At 47.3% G+C, this 21,113-nt stretch overlaps 1 protein-coding gene across 6 annotated transcripts in view; it reads right to left on the reverse strand.

Moving 5' to 3' along the window:
• Positions 1 to 21,113, reverse strand: part of TBC1D5 (TBC1 domain family member 5) — a 1,053,329-nt gene that overhangs the window by 816,120 nt on the left and 216,096 nt on the right. Inside the window, exon 4 of one of the 6 annotated variants that reach the window (XM_063922179.1) lies at positions 16,336 to 16,462. The exons of the other annotated variants lie outside the window; for them this stretch is intronic. The gene's annotated coding sequence lies outside the window, so the exon portion shown is untranslated. The remainder of the gene's footprint in view (positions 1 to 16,335; positions 16,463 to 21,113) is intronic. 6 annotated transcript variants of the gene reach the window in all.

Consider the following 21,113-nt stretch of genomic DNA (forward strand, 5'->3'; position numbering starts at 1 on the left):
GGCGCACCATCGCGCATCACACCCGCTAGCTCCGAGCCCAGACAGCTGAAGGCGGCACCGCCTGTGTCCCGCTGACGGCAGCGCAGCCTGCGTCCTGCTGAAGTCACCGCCGCCCGCCCGTGTCCCTCTGAAGCCGCCACCGCCCGCCTGCCTAGACACAATTGTGTCCCGCTGTCGCTGAAGCCGCCGGCCGACCGCCCACGCAACTTCCTCTGAAGCCGCCGCCGCCCGCCCGCCTGTGTCCAGCTGAACCCGCTGCTGCTGCGGCTGAGTGGCGTCTGTGTGACAGGGACGCTGCTCTCTTTGGCCCAGCGGCAGCCCGGCCCCCCTCCCCTGCAATTTGGAACTTGGAAGAGCCTGTGCTGCTGTCTGACCTGTCTGTCTGGTTAGTAAATGCAGGGGCGAACGCAGGATTTACTGGGGGTGGGGGAGTTGCCGTAATGTGTAAAAAAAGGGGGACTGTCTGCCGTAATGTGTAAAAAGGGGGACGATGTCTGCCGTAATGTGTAAAAAGGGGGACGATGTCTGCCGTAATGTGTAAAAAGGGGGACTGTCTGCCGTAATGTGTAAAAAGGGGGACGATGTCTGCCGTAATGTGCAAAAAGGGGGACAATGTCTGCCGTAATGTGTAAAAAGGGGGACGCTGTCTGCCGCAATGTGTAAAAAGGGGACGCTGTCTGCCGCAATGTGTAAAAAGGGGACGCTGTCTGCCGTAATGTGTAAAAAGGGGGACAATGTCTGCCGTAATGTGTAAAAAGGGGGACGCTGTCTGCCGTAATGTGTAAAAAGGGGGACGCTGTCTGCCGTAATATGTAAAAAGGGGGACTGTCTGCTGTAATGTGTAAAAGGGGCTCTACCTGGTGTAGTGGCGCTACTGTGCAGCGTAATTTGAATAATGGAGACTACTGTGCACCATAGTATGAATTGGTATTATTTTGTGGCCACGCCCCTTCCCCATGAAGCCACACCCCTATATATTTTTCACGCGCCTACGGCGCACACTGCCCCTATCTTGCATGGGGGGGGGGGCACCAATGTCGTTTCTTGCACACAGCACTAAAATGCCTAGTTACGGCACTGGTGGACACCAGGAGGCTCCGGGATACTTGACTACTCTTCCAGGCGGCCAGGAGTGCCACCTGAGATTCGAGAGCCTCCTGGCTGTACCAGGATAGAAAGAAAGTATGATGCAAATAAGATTTTTTAATGTAACTAAAATGATAATTTTGGAAATTGCGACACAGAATGGAATGAAATATATAAACTTAGAATTAAATAATTAAGGCTAAATTCTAAATACACTGCTCAAAAAAAATAAAGGGAACACTTAAACAACACAATGTAACTCCAAGTCAATCACACTTCTGTGAAATCAAACTGTCCACTTAGGAAGCAACACTGATTGACAATCAATTTCACATGCTGTTGTGCAAATGGAATAGACAACAGGTGGAAATTATAGGCAATTAGCAAGACACCCCCAATAAAGAAGTTGTTCTGCAGGTGGTGACCACAGACCACTTCTCAGCTCCTATGCTTTCTGGCTGATGTTTTGGTCACTTTTGAAAGCTGGCGGTGCTTTCACTCTAGTGGTAGCATGAGACGGAGTCTACAACCCACACAAGTGGCTCAGGTAGTGCAGCTCATCCAGGATGGCACATCAATGCGAGCTGTGGCAAGAAGGTTTGCTGTGTCTGTCAGCGTAGTGTCCAGAGCATGGAGGCGCTACCAGGAGACAGGCCAGTACATTAGGAGACGTGGAGGAGGCCGTAGGAGGGCAACAACCCAGCAGCAGGACCGCTACCTCCGCCTTTGTGCAAGGAGGAACAGGAGGAGCACTGCCAGAGCCCTGCAAAATGACCTCCAGCAAGCCATAAATGTGCATGTGTCTACTCAAACGATCAGAAACAGACTCCATGAGGGTGGTATGAGGGCCCGACATCCACAGGTGGGGGTTGTGCTTACAGCCCAACACCGTGCAGGACGTTTGGCATTTGCCAGAGAACACCAAGATTGGCAAATTCACCACTGGCGCCCTGTGCTCTTCACAGATGAAAGCAGGTTCTCACTGAGCACATGTGACAGACGTGACAGAGTCTGGAGACGCCAAGGAGAACGTTCTGCTGCCTGCAACATCCTCCAGCATGACCGGTTTGGCAGTGGGCCAGTAATGGTGTGGGGTGGCATCTCTTTGGGGGGCCGCACAGCCCTTCATGTGCTCGCCAGAGGTAGCCTGACTGCCATTAGGTACCGAGATGAGATCCTCAGACCCCTTGTGAGACCATATGCTGGTGTGGTTGGCCCTGGGTTCCTCCTAATGCAAGACAATGCTAGACCTCATGTGGCTGGAGTGTGTCAGCAGTTCCTGCAAGATGAAAGCATTGATGCTATGGACTGGCCCGCCCGTTCCCCAGACCTGAATCCAATTGAGCACATCTGGGACATCATGTCTCGCTCCATCCACCAACATTGCACCACAGACTGTCTAGGAGTTGGCAGATGCTTTAGTCCAGGTCTGGGAGGAGATCCCTCAGGAGACCATCCGCCACCTCATCAGGAGCATGCCCAAGCATTGTAGGGAGGTCATACAGGCACGTGGAGGCCACACACACTACTGAGCCTCATTTTGACTTGTTTTAAGGACATTACATCAAAGTTGGATCAGCCTGTAGTGTGTTTTTCCACTTTAATTTTGAGTGTGACTCCAAATCCAGACCTCCATGGGTTAATAAATTTGATTTCCATTGATAATTTTTATGTGATTTTGTTGTCAGCACATTCAACTATGTAAAGAACAAAGCATTTAATAAGAATATTTCATTCATTCAGATCTAGGATGTGTTGTTTAAGTGTTCCCTTTATTTTTTGAGCAGTGTATAATTGGACCATACGAAGTTACTTACATTTTGATTAATTTTGAGTATTGTATTACATGATTTCGTGAATTTAGGGAACAGAAATTTTGGAAAAGAAAAGCCCGAAAAAGGGGTTATTTAGAAACATGTCAGCAGTTTATCAGAACAGAACATATTATATAGAAATAAGTGAAATTTTCCTGCAAAATATGCCACATTTATCCTTAAGTGTCTGAAGTCTACAGGATAACAATGTAACCATCATCTTCCCTGTTCTATTCATTCCTAAAAAATGGCATTTTACAAAAACAATGCGGAACGCCATTCTGTGGAAGAAAAATTAGAACTTAAAGACAGTATCGACGCAACGTCACACCTCCGACAAGTGGCCTCTTCCTCTGTGAAAATCAAATTTCATGAAATATCAATGCAATTAAGCTCATCATTATCTGAGATAAAGTTGTGAACATGAAGGATTTTTCTTCTGTATACATCATGTGTAATAATGCTGGCCACACATGGGAAGATCTGGTGATCCACTCTGAACATAAAGGCATCAAATCTGAGTTCAGTTGAGCCACACATGTGGAGAGTAAAATTGTACAGATCTATTTATTTAGTGTGCAGACTGTAGATTGGAATCACCCTTCAAGGTGGTAGACCACAGACATTGCTATTCTGCTGATGTTAACAGCTAGCATTCACAAGTATACAGTATATTAGGAGAATCAGTATATAAAATTTTTAAGAAAGATTGAAAAAAAACCAATCATAATGATACTGTATAAAATGTGGTATATGTTGTCTATAAAAAGAAGACAAAGCTAAACAAAAACACAACATCATGGAAAATCTACACTTCATATAAAGACAATAAAAAAAAAACTTTGTTCCATAACTTTACAGGGTACCACAAATAAGTTATAGGTTCAGAAATGAAGCCATGAGTACTGCTCACGTTTCACCATGATTTACAGAAAGCAGCAGCTCGTTTTAATAAAAACATCCCAAAACATAAAATTGATTGAACCAACTGCTGTGCTGGGCATACACAACAGCTGATCAAAATCATTCAAGATTTTTATTCCTGTACTATTTCTTTCCTATGAGCATATAAAGGGTTTGTGCTCTTATACAGCCTAGTAGATTGATTCATGATTCTTCCAATGTGATATATAAGAAATAATAACAGTATAATGATGGGCATTACACTCCTTTTGAGGGCACGTATTACAGGAACAATCCATAGGAGATAGTGCTAAATAATGTCTAGGGCCCTGATAATGATGTTCAGCAACTAATTCTGCACATTTATGGTAGTTTTGTTTTCTCAACAAAACTAACTCATTCTACACTGCACCAGAAACCTACACATACTCTGACATTACACAGGAAAAATAAAGAAAAATTGGGCGCAAGGTTTAGCGAGGTAAAAAACCTTTGTACCTCGTGTCCAATTTTGGATTACTGCGGGAATGCATACTCCCGATACCCTTGTTATCCAATTAAAAGAAATGGTTGCAGGGTTTTCATTGCTGGAAACCCTGTGGAGCATGAATTAAAAAAAATAAGAATTTACTCACCGGTAATTCTATTTCTCATAGTCCGTAGTGGATGCTGGGGACTCCGTAAGGACCATGGGGATTAGCGGCTCCGCAGGAGACTGGGCACAACTATAAAGAAAGCTTTTAGACTACTGGTGTGCACTGGCTCCTCCCACTAAGACCCTCCTCCAGACCTCAGTTAGGATACTGTGCCCGGAAGAGCTGACACAATAAAGGAAGGATTTTGAATCCCGGGTAAGACTCATACCAGCCACACCGTATAACACGTGATACAATACCCAGTTAACAGTATGATAACAACTGAGCCTCTCAATAGATGGCTCAACAATAACCCTTTAGTTAAGCAATAACTATATACAAGTATTGCAGACAATCCGCACTTGGGATGGGCGCCCAGCATCCACTACGGACTATGAGAAATAGAATTACCGGTGAGTAAATTCTTATTTTCTCTAACGTCCTAAGTGGATGCTGGGGACTCCGTAAGGACCATGGGGATTATACCAAAGCTCCCAAACGGGCGGGAGAGTGCGGATGACTCTGCAGCACCGAATGAGAGAACTCAAGGTCCTCCTCAGCCAGGGTATCAAATTTGTAGAATTTTGCAAACGTGTTTGCCCCTGACCAAGTTGCAGCTCAGCAAAGTTGAAGAGCCGAGACCCCTCGGGCAGCCGCCCAAGAAGAGCCCACTTTCCTCGTGGAATGGGCTTTTACTGATTTAGGATGCGGCAGTCCAGCCGCAGAATGTGCAAGCTGAATCGTACTACAGATCCAGCGAGCAATAGTCTGCTTTGAAGCAGGTGCACCCAACTTGTTGGGCGCATACAGGATAAAGAGCGAGTCAGTCTTTCTGACTCCAGCTGTCCTGGAAACATAAATTTTCAGGGCCCTGACTACATCCAACAACTTGGAAGCCTCCAAGTCATTTGTAGCCGCAGGCACCACGATAGGTTGGTTCAATGAAAAGCTGATACCACTTTGGGGAGAAACTGGGGACGAGTCCTCAATTCTGCCCTATCCATATGGAAAATCAGATAAGGGCTTTTACATGACAAAGCTGCCAATTCTGAAACACGCCTGGCCGAAGCCAAAGCCAATAACATGACCACTTTCCACGTGAGATATTTCAAATCCACGGTTTTCAGTGGCTCAAACCAATCTGACTTTAGGAAATCCAACACCACGTTGAGATCCCAAGGTGCCACTGGAGGCACAAAAGGGGGCTGAATATGCAGCACTCCCTTAACAAAAGTCTGAACTTCAGGTAGTCAAGCCAATTCTCTCTGGAAGAAAATCGATAGAGCCGAAATCTGGACCTTAATGGAACCCAATTTTAGGCCCATAGTCACCCCTGACTGTAGGAAGTGCAGGAACCGGCCCAGCTGAAATTCTTCCATTGGGGCCTTCCTGGCCTTACACCACGCAACATATTTTCGCCATATGCGGTGATAATGGTTTGCGGTTACTTCTTTCCTAGCTTTAATCAGCGTAGGAATGACTTCCTCCGGAATGCCCTTTTCCTTCAGGATCCGGTGTTCAACCGCCATGCCGTCAAACGCAGCCGCGGTAAGTCTTGGAACAGACAGGGAACCTGCTGCAGCAGGTCTTGTCTGAGCGGTAGAGGCCATGGGTCCTCTGACATCATTTCTTGAAGTTCCGGATACCACGCTCTTCTTGGCCAATCCGGAACAATGAGTATAGTTCTTACTCCTCTTCTCCTTATTATCCTCAGTACCTTTGGTATGAGAGGAAGAGGAGGGAACACATAAACCGATCGGTACACCCACGGTGTTACCAGAGCATCCACAGCTATCGCCTGCGGGTCTCTCGACCTGGCGCAATATTTTTCTAGCTTTTTGTTTAGGCCGGACGCCATCATGTCCACCTGTGGTTTTTCCCACTGGTTTACAATCATTTGAAAGACTTCTGGATGAAGTCCCCACTCTCCCGGGTGGAGGTCGTGCCTGCTGAGGAAGTCTGCTTCCCAGTTGTCCACTCCCGGAATGAACACTGCTGACAGTGCTAACACGTGATTTTCCGCCCATCGGAGAATCCTTGTGGCTTCTGCCATCGCCGTCCTGCTTCTCGTGCCGCCCTGTCGATTTACATGGGCGACCGCCGTGATGTTGTCTGACTGGATCAGTACCGGCTGGTTTTGAAGCAGGGGTTTTGCCTGACTTAGGGCATTGCAAATGGCCCTTAGTTCCAGAATATTTATGTGCAGGGAAGTCTCCTGACTTGACCATAGTCCTTGGAAGTTTCTTCCCTGTGTGACTGCTCCCCAGCCTCGAAGGCTGGCATCCGTGGTCACCAGGACCCAGTCCTGTATGCCGAATCTGCGGCCCTCTTGAAGATGAGCACTCTGCAGCCACCACAGCAGAGACACCCTTGTCCTTGGAGACAGGGTTATCAGACGATGCATCTGAAGATGCGATCCGGACCACTTGTCCAACAGGTCCCACTGAAAGGTTCTTGCATGAAACCTGCCGAATGGAATCGCTTCGTAGGAAGCTACCATTTTTCCCAGGATCCGCGTGCAGTGATGCACCGACACCTGTTTTGGTTTTAGGAGGCCTCTGACTAGAGATGACAGCTCCTTGGCCTTCTCCTCCGGGAGAAACACTTTTCTCTGTTCTGTGTCCAGAACCATCCCTAGGAACAGCAGGCGTGTCGTAGGGACCAGCTGTGACTTTGGAATGTTTAGAATCCAGCCGTGCTGTTGTAGCACTTTCCGAGATAGTGCTACCCCTACCAACAACTGCTCTCTGGACCTCGCCTTTATCAGGAGATCGTCCAAGTACGGGATAATTAAAACTCCCTTCCTTCGAAGGAGTATCATCATTTCCGCCATTACCTTGGTAAAGACCCTCGGAGCCGTGGAGAGACCGAACGGCAACGTCTGGAATTGGTAATGACAATCTTGTACCACAAACCTGAGGTACTCCTGGTGAGGATGGTAAATGGGGACATGTAGGTAAGCATCCTTGATGTCCAGCGATACCATGTAATCTCCCTCGTCCAGGCTTGCAAAAACCGCCCTGAGCGATTCCATCTTGAACTTGAATTTTTTTATATATGTGTTCAAAGATTTCAAATTTAAAATGGGTCTCACCGAACCGTCCGGTTTCGGTACCACAAACATTGTGGAATAGTAACCCCTTCCTTGTTGAAGTAGGGGCACCTTTACTATCACTTGTTGTGAATACAGCTTTTGAATTGCCTGTAACACTGCCTCCCTGCCTGAGGGAGTGGTTGGCAAGGCAGATTTGAGGAAACGGCGGGGGGGAGACGTCTCGAATTCCAGCTTGTACCCCTGAGATACTACTTGAAGGATCCAGGGATCCACCCGTGAGCGAGCCCACTGATTGCTGAAATTTTTGAGACGGGCCCCCACCGTACCTGGCTCCGCCTGTGGAGCCCCAGCGTCATGCTGTGGACTTAGAGGAAGCGGGGGAGGACTTTTGCTCCTGGGAACTGGCTGTATGCTGCAGCTTTTTCCCCCTACCTCTGCCTCTGGGCAGAAAGGACGCGCCTTTAACCCGCTTGCCCCTATTAGGCCGAAAGGACTGTACCTGATAATACGGTGCTTTCTTTGGTTGTGAGGGAACATGGGGTAAAAATGTAGATTTCCCAGCTGTTGCTGTGGAAACGAGGTCCGAGAGACCATCCCCGAACAATTCCTCACCCTTATAAGGCAGAACTTCCATATGTCGTTTGGAATCTGCATCACCTGTCCACTGCCGAGTCCATAACCCTCTCCTGGCAGAAATGGACATTGCACTAATTTTGGACGCCAGCCGGCAAATATCCCTCTGTGCATCCCTCATGTATAAAAGTGCATCTTTTATATGCTCTACGTTTAGCAATATAGTGTCCCTGTCTAGGGTATCTATATTATCTGACAGGGAATCTGACCACGCAGCAGCAGCACTGCACATCCAGGCTGAAGCTATAGCCGGTCTCAGTATAACACCTGTGTGTGTATATATAGATTTCAGGATAGCCTCCTGCTTTCTATCAGCAGATTCCTTCAGGGCGGCCGTATCCGGAGACGGTAGTGCCACCTTTTTTGACAAGCGTGTGAGCGCTTTATCCATCCTAGGGGATGTTTCCCAGCGTGACCTATCCTCTGGCGGGAAAGGGTACGCCATCAGTAACCTCTTAGAAATTACCAGCTTTTTATCAGGGGAAGCCCACGCTTCTTCACACACTTCATTTAACTCTTCAGATGGAGGAAAAGCTACTGGTAGTTTTTTCTCTCCAAACATTATACCATTTTTTGTGGTACCGGGGGTAACATCAGAAATGTGCAACACATTTTTAATTGCCTCAATCATGCAACGTGTGGCCCTACTGGAAGTTACATTAGTCTCTTCGTCGTCGACACTGGAGTCAGTATCCGTGTCGACATCTGTGTCAACCATCTGAGGTAGCGGGCGTTTTAGAGCCCCTGATGGTTTTTGAGACGCCTGGGCAGACACAGGCTGAGAAGCCGGCTGTCCCACATTTGGTATGTCGTCAAACCTTTTATGTAAGGAGTCGACACTATCACGTAATTCCTTCCACAGCACAATCCACTCAGGTGTCGACCCCGCAGGGGGTGACATCACATTTACAGGCATCTGCTCCGCCTCCACATAAGCCTCCTCATCAAACATGTCGACACAGCCGTACCGACACACCGCAAACACACAAGGAATGCTCTGACAGAGGACAGGACCCCACAAAGCCCTTTGGAGAGACAGAGAGAGAGTATGCCAGCACACACCAGAGCGCTATATAACACTGGGATCCCACTATCAATGAGTGTTTTCCCTATAGCTGCTTTTTATGTATATATATATTACATATATATATTATCTATACTGCGCCTAAATTTAGTGCCCCCCCTCTCTTTTTTACCCTTCTGTCGTATTCAGACTGCAGGGGAGAGCCAGGGAGCTTCCTTCCAGCGGAACTGTGAGGGAAAAATGGCGCCAGTGTGCTGAGGGAAAAGCCCCGCCCCCTTTTCGGCGGACTTTCTCCCGCTTTTTCTGTAATACTGGCAGGGGTAATTTTACATCTATATAGCCTCTAGGACTATATATGATGTATATTTGCCAGCCAAGGTGTTATTTATTGCCCTCAGGGCGCCCCCCCCCAGCGCCCTGCACCCATCAGTGACCGAAGTGTGAGGTGTACATGAGGAGCAATGGCGCACAGCTGCAGTGCTGTGCGCTACCTTGGTGAAGACCGAAGTCTTCTGCCGCCGATTTTCCGGACCTTCTTCGTGCTTCTGGCTCTGTAAGGGGGGACGGCGGCGCGGCTCCGGAAACGAACACCAAGGTCGGGTCCTGCGGTCGATCCCTCTGGAGCTAATGGTGTCCAGTAGCCTAAGAAGCCCAAACTACCACCTGTTAGGTAGGTTCGCTTCTTCTCCCCTTAGTCCCTCGCTGCAGTGAGTCTGTTGCCAGCAGATCTCACTGAAAATAAAAAACCTAAATATACTTTCTTTCTAGGTGCTCAGGAGAGCCCCTAGTGTGCATCCAGCTCAGCCGGGCACAAGAATCTAACTGAGGTCTGGAGGAGGGTCTTAGTGGGAGGAGCCAGTGCACACCAGTAGTCTAAAAGCTTTCTTTATAGTTGTGCCCAGTCTCCTGCGGAGCCGCTAATCCGCACGGTCCTTACGGAGTCCCCAGCATCCACTTAGGACGTTAGAGAAATATATATATCCTCACCTCTCCAGTGGACTCCCTTCCATCTTCCCACAAGGGAGGGGGGTGCTGGTAGATGTAGTTCTCCCAGCCACTGCCTCAGAGAGGAATACACTCTCACACTCACACACACACACACGCAGTTTTTATGCTAGGCTGTTTTAGCAGGGCGCCGTGCCCTGACCGATTTTAAAGTTGCAAAATGTGCCCTGCTAAGGAAGCCTGCCCAGTGTCGTTACCACTCGCGGGCTGCAGCATCCCATGGTTGGGAAAAGCTGCAGTGCCTGATTGCTGCCCAGTGAAAAGATGCCGTGCACGTGTCCACACCATCTATTCACACAGAGGAGATATTATTAATATCTTCAAATATGTAAAAGGTCATTACAAGGGAGCTAGCAGCGGATTTGTTTATTTAAAGAACTCTGTATAGGACGCGTGGGCACTTGCTTAGGCTAGAGGAGAGAAAATTCCGTACACAACATAGGAAAGGGTTCTTCACGGTAAGAACAATAAAGATTTGGAACTCCCTGCCAGAGAAGGTAATAATGGCAGACTCTGTAAATGTATTTAAAAATGGATTGGACAAATTCCTAACTGGAAAATGTATCCAGGGCTATAGCATTTAACATACTGACATTAAATTATCTGGGAGTGGTAAGAATCATAGTTGTCAGTTGGTACTAAACCATTACTCTAGCACAGTGATTTTCAACCTTTTTTAACTCGCGGCACACCGAACAATATTTTAAAATTGCCAAGGCGCACCATCAGTTCTCCATGGGGAAAAAAAAACCACACATATTGGCCCTCACAGTAAAAAAAAAAATCCACACATACATTGGCCTACACAGAAAAAAATATCACACTGCTCCCGATATAAATCCTATTAAATTATTCACTTTGTTCTCCCCATAAATCCTTTTGCTCCCCACATAAATCCTATTGCTCCACACAGGAGAAATAAGATAACTAATATTAGCCCCTATCTGTCAGCTGTTGTTGTCCTCCCTCTCCCTCAGTTGTTCGTAGTGGAGAGCAAATACTGAGCAGCGGGTGGTCGGGCAGGAGTGGATGTGGTGGGCAGGGAAAGTTTTGTATGCGGGTGGGAACTGGAAGATGTGTATGCAGGCGGGTGGGCTGGCTGGTGAGACGTGGTGGCTGTGACCTATGATGTCACACTGACGCGTCTTCAAGGCATAGGTCACGACCGGGGCACGATTAATCCTCTGTCTAAGTAGAGCCCGGGCCAACAGGTTGCTCTGAAGGTGCAGGAAGCGTCTCTGACTCCGCGGCACACCTTGCAACTGGTCGCGGCACACTAGTGTGCCACGGCACACTGGTTGAAAAAGCCTGCTCTAGCAGGTGCATTATAATATGAACAGATTTAACACAGAATACAGGTTGAACCCGATGGGCAATTTGCCTCTTTTCAACCTCACTGACTATGTGAATATGGGACATTATGGAGAGAGATTGGGGAAGGCCCAGTACCTCTGTAAGTGTTAAGCACGTCCCAAAGAGTGGTGAATTAGGGACTTGTCAGGGGAACAAGCTCCTCCCCGAGACAGGGAAACCCCTGCCCCCCCCCCCCCCCCCGCACCCCTCTGTCGGGAACACTACATACTGTACACATACTTCTTTTCTCTCACAGCTGCTGCAGAAGACTCCGGTTCCAATGCTGGATGAATTAGACACTGGTACAGAAGGTGAGTAAATACAGACTAATTAAGCTAATTGGAAACTTCCAATTGCTTAATTAGTCCTCAAGGGGGGTGCCACAGGGGTGCCAGAGCAAGTCCTGGTTATTTTTCCTTAATATAACAATTTTAGGAAAAGTCTGACTTGCTCTAGGGGTGAAAGAAAAAACTAGCACCCATAGGCTTGCGCACAGCGGGTGCCTGGTGCGCATAGCTCCTAATGTCCAGCACCCACAACACACAATCCATGCCTGCCGCGGCGGCTTAGGGCCCGCCAGATCTCAAGGGCCCCAACTGAAGTTAGGAGAAAAAGACAGGTGCCGGCACAGTGGACCACAGGGCTGCCTCCTTTCAGCGCCTGCTGCACAGATCACAGCAGGAGCGGTTGTCACACTGTTAGGGGTGGTTGCAGCTGGCATGTATGCGCTGCATCAGAACCCGAGCCGATTGCGAGGGGCCTGCCAGGTACATCTACTCACCAACTGGGGATGGTTTGTGAGAGCTGAGGATCCATGAGCAGCAGCAAGGACGACAGGTGCAATCACTGTGATGGCGGACGGAAAGCTGGACACGGATAACCTGATCAGCCACCAGCTGGAGGGTGAGTGCCCTGGGGCCAGCAGAGGATCGGGCGGAGTGTCCCCAGCATATGTGACAGCTGTCTTCCCAACAATGAGCATAGAGAGTGGGAGATGGCCCTGCCTGGATCAAGGCCAAAAGCTCAGGAGAAGTAGCGCCAACGCAGCTGGTGGAGGCGGTGAAGCCCACATGAAGGGAGCATGGCTGATAAGGAGCAATGGGGAAAAGATGGAGTACACTGAGAGCAAAGAGGTGTGAGGGCCACGAGATGGGGGTGACAGAGTCCACACTTAGGGGGTCATTCCGAGTTGTTCGCTCGTTGCCGATTTTCGCAACGGAATGATTAAGGCGAAAATGCGCATGCGCATGGTACGCAGTGTGCATGCGCTAAGTATTTTAGCACAAAACTTAGTAGATTTACTCACGTCCGAACGAAGAATTTCCTTTGTTGAAGTGATCGGAGTGTGATTGACAGGAAGTGGGTGTTTCTGGGCGGAAACTGACCGTTTTCTGGGAGTGTGCGGAAAAACGCAGGCGTGCCAGGATAAAACGCAGGAGTGTCTGGAGAAACGGGGGAGTGGCTGGCCGAACGCAGGGCGTGATTGTGACGTCAAACCAGGAACGAAACGGGCTGAGCTGATCGCAGTGTAGGAGTAAGTCTCGAGCTACTCAGAAACTGCTAAGAATTTTCTATTCGCAATTCTGCTACTCTTTCGTTCGCTATTCTGCTAAGCTAAGATACACTCCCAGAGGGCGGCGACCTAGCGTGTGCTATGCTGTTAAAATCTGCTAGCGAGCAAACACCTCGGAATGACCCCCTTAGTGCAGAGAGGAGGGGGGGGGAGGGCCATGGATTGGGGTTGACAGGGGTGAGGGCCATGGGTTTGGGCTGACAGAGGCCACACTGAGTGCCACATGTTGGTGTAATGGGGACCACATTGGGTATAGGGAGTTGTATGGGAGCCGCAGGAGGTGATGGGGTTCACATTGTGTAAAGGTGTGTGTGAGGGCCACAGGCTGGGGATGATGAGGGCCACACTGGGTGAAGGTGGGGGATGTGGGGGCCACAGGCTGGGGTGATGGGGGTCACATTGTGTAAAAGGGGTGTGTGAGGGCCACCATCTATGGTCTGATGGCTCATAGGGAGCACTGGAGGGCACACTGAGGAACAATGGGGACACTGTCTCCTCTCTCTCTTCTTTGCCACTCTCATCTCTCTGTCTGTCTTTCTTTCTTCTCTCGCTGCCTATCTCTTCTCTGTGCCTCTTTCATCTCTCTCTCTGTCCCCTCTCCTCTCTTTTTCTTGTTCTCTTTGCCTCTCTCTAATCTTTCTGTGCCTCTCCTCTCTCACCCTGCCCACTCTGTCCTATTTTCCTCGTCTCTCATCTTTCAGCCTCTCTCTCCTCTCCTTTCTGCTCTCTCTCTCTCTCTTTCCTCACTGTGCCTCCCTCATCTCTCTCTCTCTCTCTCTCTGTCCCCTCTCTTTCTCTTCCTCTTTGCCTCACTCTAATCTTTCTGCCTCTCTCCTATCTGTGCCTCTCATCTCTCTCTGCCCACTCTCTCCTCTTTTCCTCGTCTCTCTCTCCTTTATGCTCTCTTTTCCCTCTCTGTGCCTCCCTCACCTCTCTCTCTCTCTGCCCCCCCCCCCCCCCCTCATCTCTGTCTTTCTCTCATCGTTCTGCCTCTCTCCTCTCTCTTTCTGTGGGCATTGTGTAAGGGGCACAATTACTGTGTGGGCATTGTGTAAGGGACACACCTACTGTGCGCATTGTGTAAGGGCTACAACTGCAGTGGGCATTGTGTAAGGGACACTACTACTGTGGGCATTGTGTGTAAGTGGCACTAGACACAGAAAGAAGGAAGGTGGAAGCTGAAAGACACAGAGTAAAGGGGGCAGGCTGAGACACACGAAGTGAAGGGTTGGAGGCTGAGAGACACAGAATGAAGGGGTACTGGCTGAGAGAGAGAATGAAGGGTGGGAGACTGAGACACAGAGTGAAGGGGGGACTGAGAGCCACAGAGTGAAGGGGGAGACAGAGAACATAGTGAGGTGGATTGTGAGAAACCAAACTGAGGTGGATTGTGAGAGATGTGTGACAGGGAGATGATGGTGTGGATGAGAGACCACGCAGGGAGTGCATAATGGTGGGGGTGAATGACATTTCTTAAGCGGTTCCCCGTTATGAGAAACCACAATACAGGTAAGGTGCATGTGGACTGGAAAGGAATGTTCTCAGAGTGATGAGAAACAGGTGGCGTGTCATGTTGACATACCCCCGTTTGCAGTGGACACGCCCCTTGTGGTATGTGATTTATTTTGCACTGAGTGCCAGTAGGCAGTGCTAGACACGCCTAATAGGCAGTGCTAGACACGCCCAGTAGGCGGTGCTAAACACACCCCTCCGACGGTGCACCCCCAAATAAAATGTTCTGCGTACGCCTATGCTAGCACCGCAGTGTTTTTCAAATTTCCACCCTCAATTCAATGCACCCCGAGCACCAAGAATATTGCTAGTCACATTTTTTTGATAAACTCTTACAATTAACACAGAGTAAAACTGAAGTTCTAAGCACAAATTTGGCCAAATACTGTATACCATATCCAGGTGACGTTCATCAGATGGGTCCTTAACGACCCTAATACTAACACATTACATCAATGTATTCAGGTCTTACCTTTAAATACAGTAGTGCCCATTCTAATATGTTGTCAGCAAAGCAGGAACCTGTGCTAACAACTGAGGGAAGATGGAAGGCGTGCCAATAACAGAATGAAAGAGACTCACCTTAAAGTGCACAATATATTAAAAAATATATAGGGAAAAGGGGGGGACAAAGATTGCACACACATAAGAGGTGCTACCATGCTGATGCGTCTAGTACCACACAGGAAAAGAAAGAAAAATGCCGCTGCACACTCTAAGCACCAAGAACACGGATAGTCAAAATAATTTTGATAAACACAATTAACTTGGGGTATAAGTGAAGTTCTCAGCACAAATCTGGCCAAATTGTATATATTTTTCGATATTGGCATTATAGTGGTCAAGCAGGGGTTTTTTTGCGGGACGCTGTACCCTGCCCAATTAAAAATGCTAAAATGCCTGTGGGGGCCATCCCCTCCCGCGTTGGGAAAAGTTGTAGTGAAACAATCACCATTGGGTGAATAGATGCTGTGCGCTGCAGGAAGAACTTCCGGGCTGGCCAGCACATGCGTTAGTACGGGAAATACCCCTGCAGTGATGAAAAGGGAACGCTTCTTATGGACATGCCGCTTTTACAAGTGACCACTCCCCCTTTTCAGACACGCGCGCAGTAGTGCCATGATAACGGCAAAGCATTGTTTTTATATAAGGATTTTTAATCCCATACATTTTATAATGAATAATCAATATGCTATACAATGACTTGTCCTTGGGCTTTTTTGTTCAGTGCTTTTGGTGAACGGGTATGCTTGCAGGAGGAACTCTGCCAAAACAGAGCCATGAGAGAGGAGCATATAAGGACATGCCATTTTACAGAAACCCTATAGATTACTACACTATCAGTACACCCGGTGTGTCTTATTTATACCTTTATTTTTCCTATCTTACCTGGCAGGGAACTGTATTCTATACAGACTCTTTATGCAATTTTATACGTGTGTGTATGTACATATAAATAGAGAGAGAGAGAGAGAGAGAGAGAGAGAAAGCCTGCATTTCACCTGGATTTAATCAGCCACGGAACATGTGTAAATCATAGCTATTCCAGAATAAAGGGATATTGAAGCAAGCCTGGACAGATAGATAGATAGATAGATAGATAGATAGATAGATAGATAGATAGATAGATAGATAGATAGATAGATTTAGCACAAATAAGTGTAATACTGAATTCACATAACACTGTTTAGTAGTATTTTCCGCTTATTTTATCAGTAGAACTCTAGGTAACAGTTACTTACAGGAACTTGCTTCCTTCTTACTCATTTCACATTCATAGCATATCAAACAGCCAGGGAGGTAATCTCTTCTCCCTGGCCCTAACTACTCATCTTTTGTACAATTCTCACAAATCTGTGGCTCCTCAGCCTATCAGAGAGAAAAACAAACAATTTTACCTTTTCACAAACTGCTGCACGGGGCTTTTGTCATAGGATCGCTCGTCTTTTATTGCTGAAGCTATTTTATTTGTGTCACGGTGAAGGACAAAGATAAGCCAACTGTTTAGATTCTTCTCCTTCATGTTGCGGCTTTGATCACTAACAATGCTGCATGAACAGTCAACAGAAGGCTGACATTTCATAAAATATGCAGTGATAAAAACTAATACTGCAGCATCTGGGAACAATATATAAAATGCAGAAACACACCTAATAACTGATCTTAAATTACAAGTTACAAAAATCCATAAAGCCAGATTACAAGTTATGTTTTGTTTTTTTCTTAAAACCCAAAGTTTTCTAGGAATGTAAGGACAAGATATTACTTTTCAAATTTAAGGGACACTGACTAATTAAAAAATGTTTTGTTTTCTGCACAAATTACAAATGTGTGTTTTTTCCCCCCTTACAGTACGCTACTAATTTCCATTACAAAAACAGAACTGTAAGCACAGAAAATAATACGATTAAAGGACTGAAGCACAAAACGAAATAGGGTGTATTTTTTTTTTTAAAGGATATCAAAAACTTCTAGCAGCTGTGTGTCTCGGAACGGGAACACTGGCTGCCATCTTTCTGTAGACAGAAACACTGTGACTCCACATCAGCCAGAAGGCTAGCACAGGTGTTTAGCACAGTGTAACCTGATACAACAAATGTATAAGTAAAAGTTTTGCTCTAATCTTGGAGATTTACAATACAATACATGTTAATATGTTAATAATATGTTTGACATATTACGTCAAAGATGAAGGTGCTGGGAGTTGGTGACAAAATAATTTGTCATTTACAGCTGAAATAGTTACACGCAAATATAAATTATTTCCAAAGCTATGCAGAGTACAAGATGAGCTCTGGTCGGCAACAGTAGTATTTTTTTTATTTATTTAGAAGCAGTTTCTTAAATAGCACAGCATATTCCGTTGCGCTTTACAATTAGTGCCTGGTTTATGTCAGGAACACTTCAGACACTTAGGGGTATATTCAATTGACGTCGAAAGCTGCCGTCTGTCGAAAAGACGGCAGTTTTCCAGTTTTCGCCTTTTTTTAGGTCGGAAGGGGATCCAACCTATTCAATGAATTCGACTTGTCGAAAAGCACGTGGATCGGCGGAATAGCTGCTGATCCACGTGCTTGTGTCGAAAACGGGGCCAAAACCAACAGGTTTTGGCCCCCTTTTCGACCATCTCAGTCCGACTTAAAAAAATGTCGGACTGAAATATGGGACCCAGAGGAGGAGAGGGGGGAGAGCCGCAGGGAGACCGGGGACAGCCGCGTGCATACAGGGGAGAGAAGCGCTACAGCACAGCGCTGAAGCAGGATGTCTCACAGCCGCGCCGCTCACGGCAGCGTCCACCCGGCTCCAGCAAGTGAGGTCACGTTTGCTGGAGCCGGGTGGACACTGCCGTGAGGTCGGGCGGCTGTATGACATCCTCCTGCAGCGCTACTGTAGCGCTGCTCTCCTCCGTCTGCCCGCGGCTGTCCCTGCTGGTCTCCCTGCGGCTCCCCCCCTCTCCTCCTCTGGGTCCCTCATCTCAATTCGAATTTTTAAAAGTCGAATTGAGATGAGATTGAATAGGGGTTGTCGGATCAATTCCGACAAATGCATGTCAGAATGGATCCGACCCTAATTGAATATACCCCTTAACGTCCCACTTGTACCCATGTTGTAAACTATTTCTAACACATTCACTATGAGACAGAAAATAAACAACAAAAATATATCTACTATAGAAATAACTCTGCACCTCCTGTATGCGGGGAAAAAACTTAAACTCACAAAAGCATAATCTGTGACAGAAAAAGCAATAGTCTGAGTCAACAGCACGTTCGCAAACAGCCAATAACACGCAGTTCTCTGGTGCTTATCATCATACCCTATTTGGTTCACAATGGACTTTGCTAGCATGCCCTCATCCAACTCCTCATCCTGCGCATGCAGTTGGTGGGGTCACAGTGATGCAATTGCAGTACACAGTACTATTTCCGCCAGCACCTCCCCCCTGAATGTGACCTCCTGGAGGGAGCAGCGTTAAATTAAAGTCGACAAGTATGGTCTATTTATGAAGCAGACATCCAGCACTTGCATATAGTGACTCCCTCACAATAGCATGAATCTTGTTTTTATCTTGTTTGCGCATACAGTTTCATACCGAACCTTATACAGTATATTATAAATAACTCTGGCCTTGATTCATAGAAAGTAGGATTTTGGTACTTACCAGGTAAATCCTTTTCTTTGAATCCATAGGGGGCACTGGAGTACTCTTGGGATATGGACGGCTTCCACCGGAAGAAGGCACTGAATAAATTAATTTTTGAGACTACTCCTCCCCTCCATATCCTCGAGCACTTCAGTGTTTTTTACTGAGCCGAACAGGATCGATAGAGAGATTGACAAAAGGAGAATTACCTATAATCTCACGGACAACAATAAAGTTGACACAAAACGTAACAGACAACTAAACAGTTGACACCCTAACTGATTAACCTTTGTTAAATTTAAACCAGTCGTGAAAGTGTGTTACCATAAGAACCACTGAACTTCCTAAAACAGATAAACTGCTCTGGGTGGGCGTCCAGTGCCCCCTATGGATTCAAAGAAAAGGATTTACCTGGTAAGTACCAAAATCCTACTTTCTTTTTCATCCACTAGGGGTCACTGGAGTACTCTTGGGATGTACCAAAGTTTCCTCCGTGGCGGGAGAGCTGTTTGGCACTTGTAACACTAAACGGCCAAAGCTAGATGCTGATGCCGCGAACGTATCAAACTTGTAAAAGCGCACAAACGTGTGCACTGAAGACCAAGTAGCCGCACGGCAAAGCTGTGTCGTAGAAGCCCCACGACTCGCTGCCCATGACGTTCCCACAGAACGTGTGGAATGAGCTGTTACTGATGTAGGTGGCTGTAACCTAGCATGAAGGTAAGCCTGACGTATGGTCAGTTTGATCCATCTGGATAAGGTCTGCTTAGAGGCTGGCCAACCCCTCTTAGCCGCATCATAGAGAACAAACAACGTATCCGTCTTACGAACCGTAGACGTTCGGGATACATAGACGCGTAATGCGCGAACCACATCCAACGTTTCAGCATTCTCTGTTAATACCGGAACTACTATTGGTTGATTGATGTGAAAAGACGACACTACCTTTGGTAGAAAAGCGGGATTCGTCCGAAGTTCCGCTCTGTCATCATGAAAAACTAAATACGGTGACTTGCACGACAAGGCACCCAGATCTGAAACTCGCCTAGCCGAAGCTAAGGCTAAAAGAAAAATCGTTTTCCAAGTGAGAAATTTAATATCCACTTGTTGTAAGGGTTCAAAGTAATCGGACTGTAAGAAATCTAAAACCAGATTCAAGTCCCATGGTGCTGTAGGTGGAATGAAAGGAGGCTGTATCCTCATTACACCCTGTAGAAACGTATGTATTGACGGCAACGAGGCCAATTTCCTTTGAAAGTAAATTGACAACGCAGATACCTGCCCCTTTAGTGTGGAAAGACGTAGTCCTCCATCTAACCCCATCTGTAAAAATAACAAAAGACGGGATAAATTAAAAGATGATGTCGGAAACTTCCGAGCTTCACACCAACCTATATAAGTACGCCAGATTCTGTTATAATGAGCTGCCGTAACCGGCTTCCTAGCTCGTACCATGGTTGGTATAACAGACTCCGGAATGCCCTCTCTTCTCAAGATGGCCTTTTCAACAGCCACCCCGTCAAACGCAGCCGCGCTAAATCGGGGTAAAGGAACGGACCCTGTTGTAACAGGTCCGGACGTAGTGGGAGTGGCCACGGATCGTCTGCGAGTAAACCGAGGAGATCCGAGAACCAAGTTCTCCGAGGCCAATGAGGCGCTATTAGTATGACTGTGACGGACCCTCTCTTGATCCGTTTTAGCAACAGCGGGAGCAGCGGAAACGGTGGAAACAGATACACGAGGCTGTACGGCCACGCGGCTGTGAGAGCATCCACCGCCACTGCCCCTGGATCTCTTGTTCTGGACACATATCGTGACACCTGATGATTGTGGCGGGATGCCATCAGATCCCCCTGAGGGTAACCCCACCTCTGGATCAACATCTGAAACACTTCTGGATTTAATGCCCACTCTCCTGGATGAAAATCCCGACGACTGAGAAAATCTGCCTCCCAGTTGTCCACTCCCGGAATGAACACTGCCGACAATATCACCTGGTGATATTCGGCCCATCTGAGGATCCGAGCTACTTCCCGCATTGCCATGCGGCTTCTCGTTCCTCCTTGTTTGTTTATGTATGCGACTGCCGTCGCATTGTCTGACTGCACCTGAACAGTCTGAAAACGAAACATGTACACTGCTTGTCTTAGAGCATTGTAAATCGCCCTGAGTTCCAGAACATTTATGGATAGCGATCTTTCGTGATCTGCCCAGAGGCCCTGGAGCCGATAACTCTGAACTACAGCTCCCCAACCTCTGAGACTTGCGTCTGTTGACAGAATTATCCAATTCACGACGCCGAATCGTCTCCCTGCAGATAGATTGTGTATTTTTAACCACCAGAGAAGAGACACCCTGACTTGTGGCGACAATCTC

Source organism: Pseudophryne corroboree, chromosome 5, assembly GCF_028390025.1.
Source record: "Pseudophryne corroboree isolate aPseCor3 chromosome 5, aPseCor3.hap2, whole genome shotgun sequence".
Taxonomy (NCBI): domain Eukaryota; kingdom Metazoa; phylum Chordata; class Amphibia; order Anura; family Myobatrachidae; genus Pseudophryne; species Pseudophryne corroboree.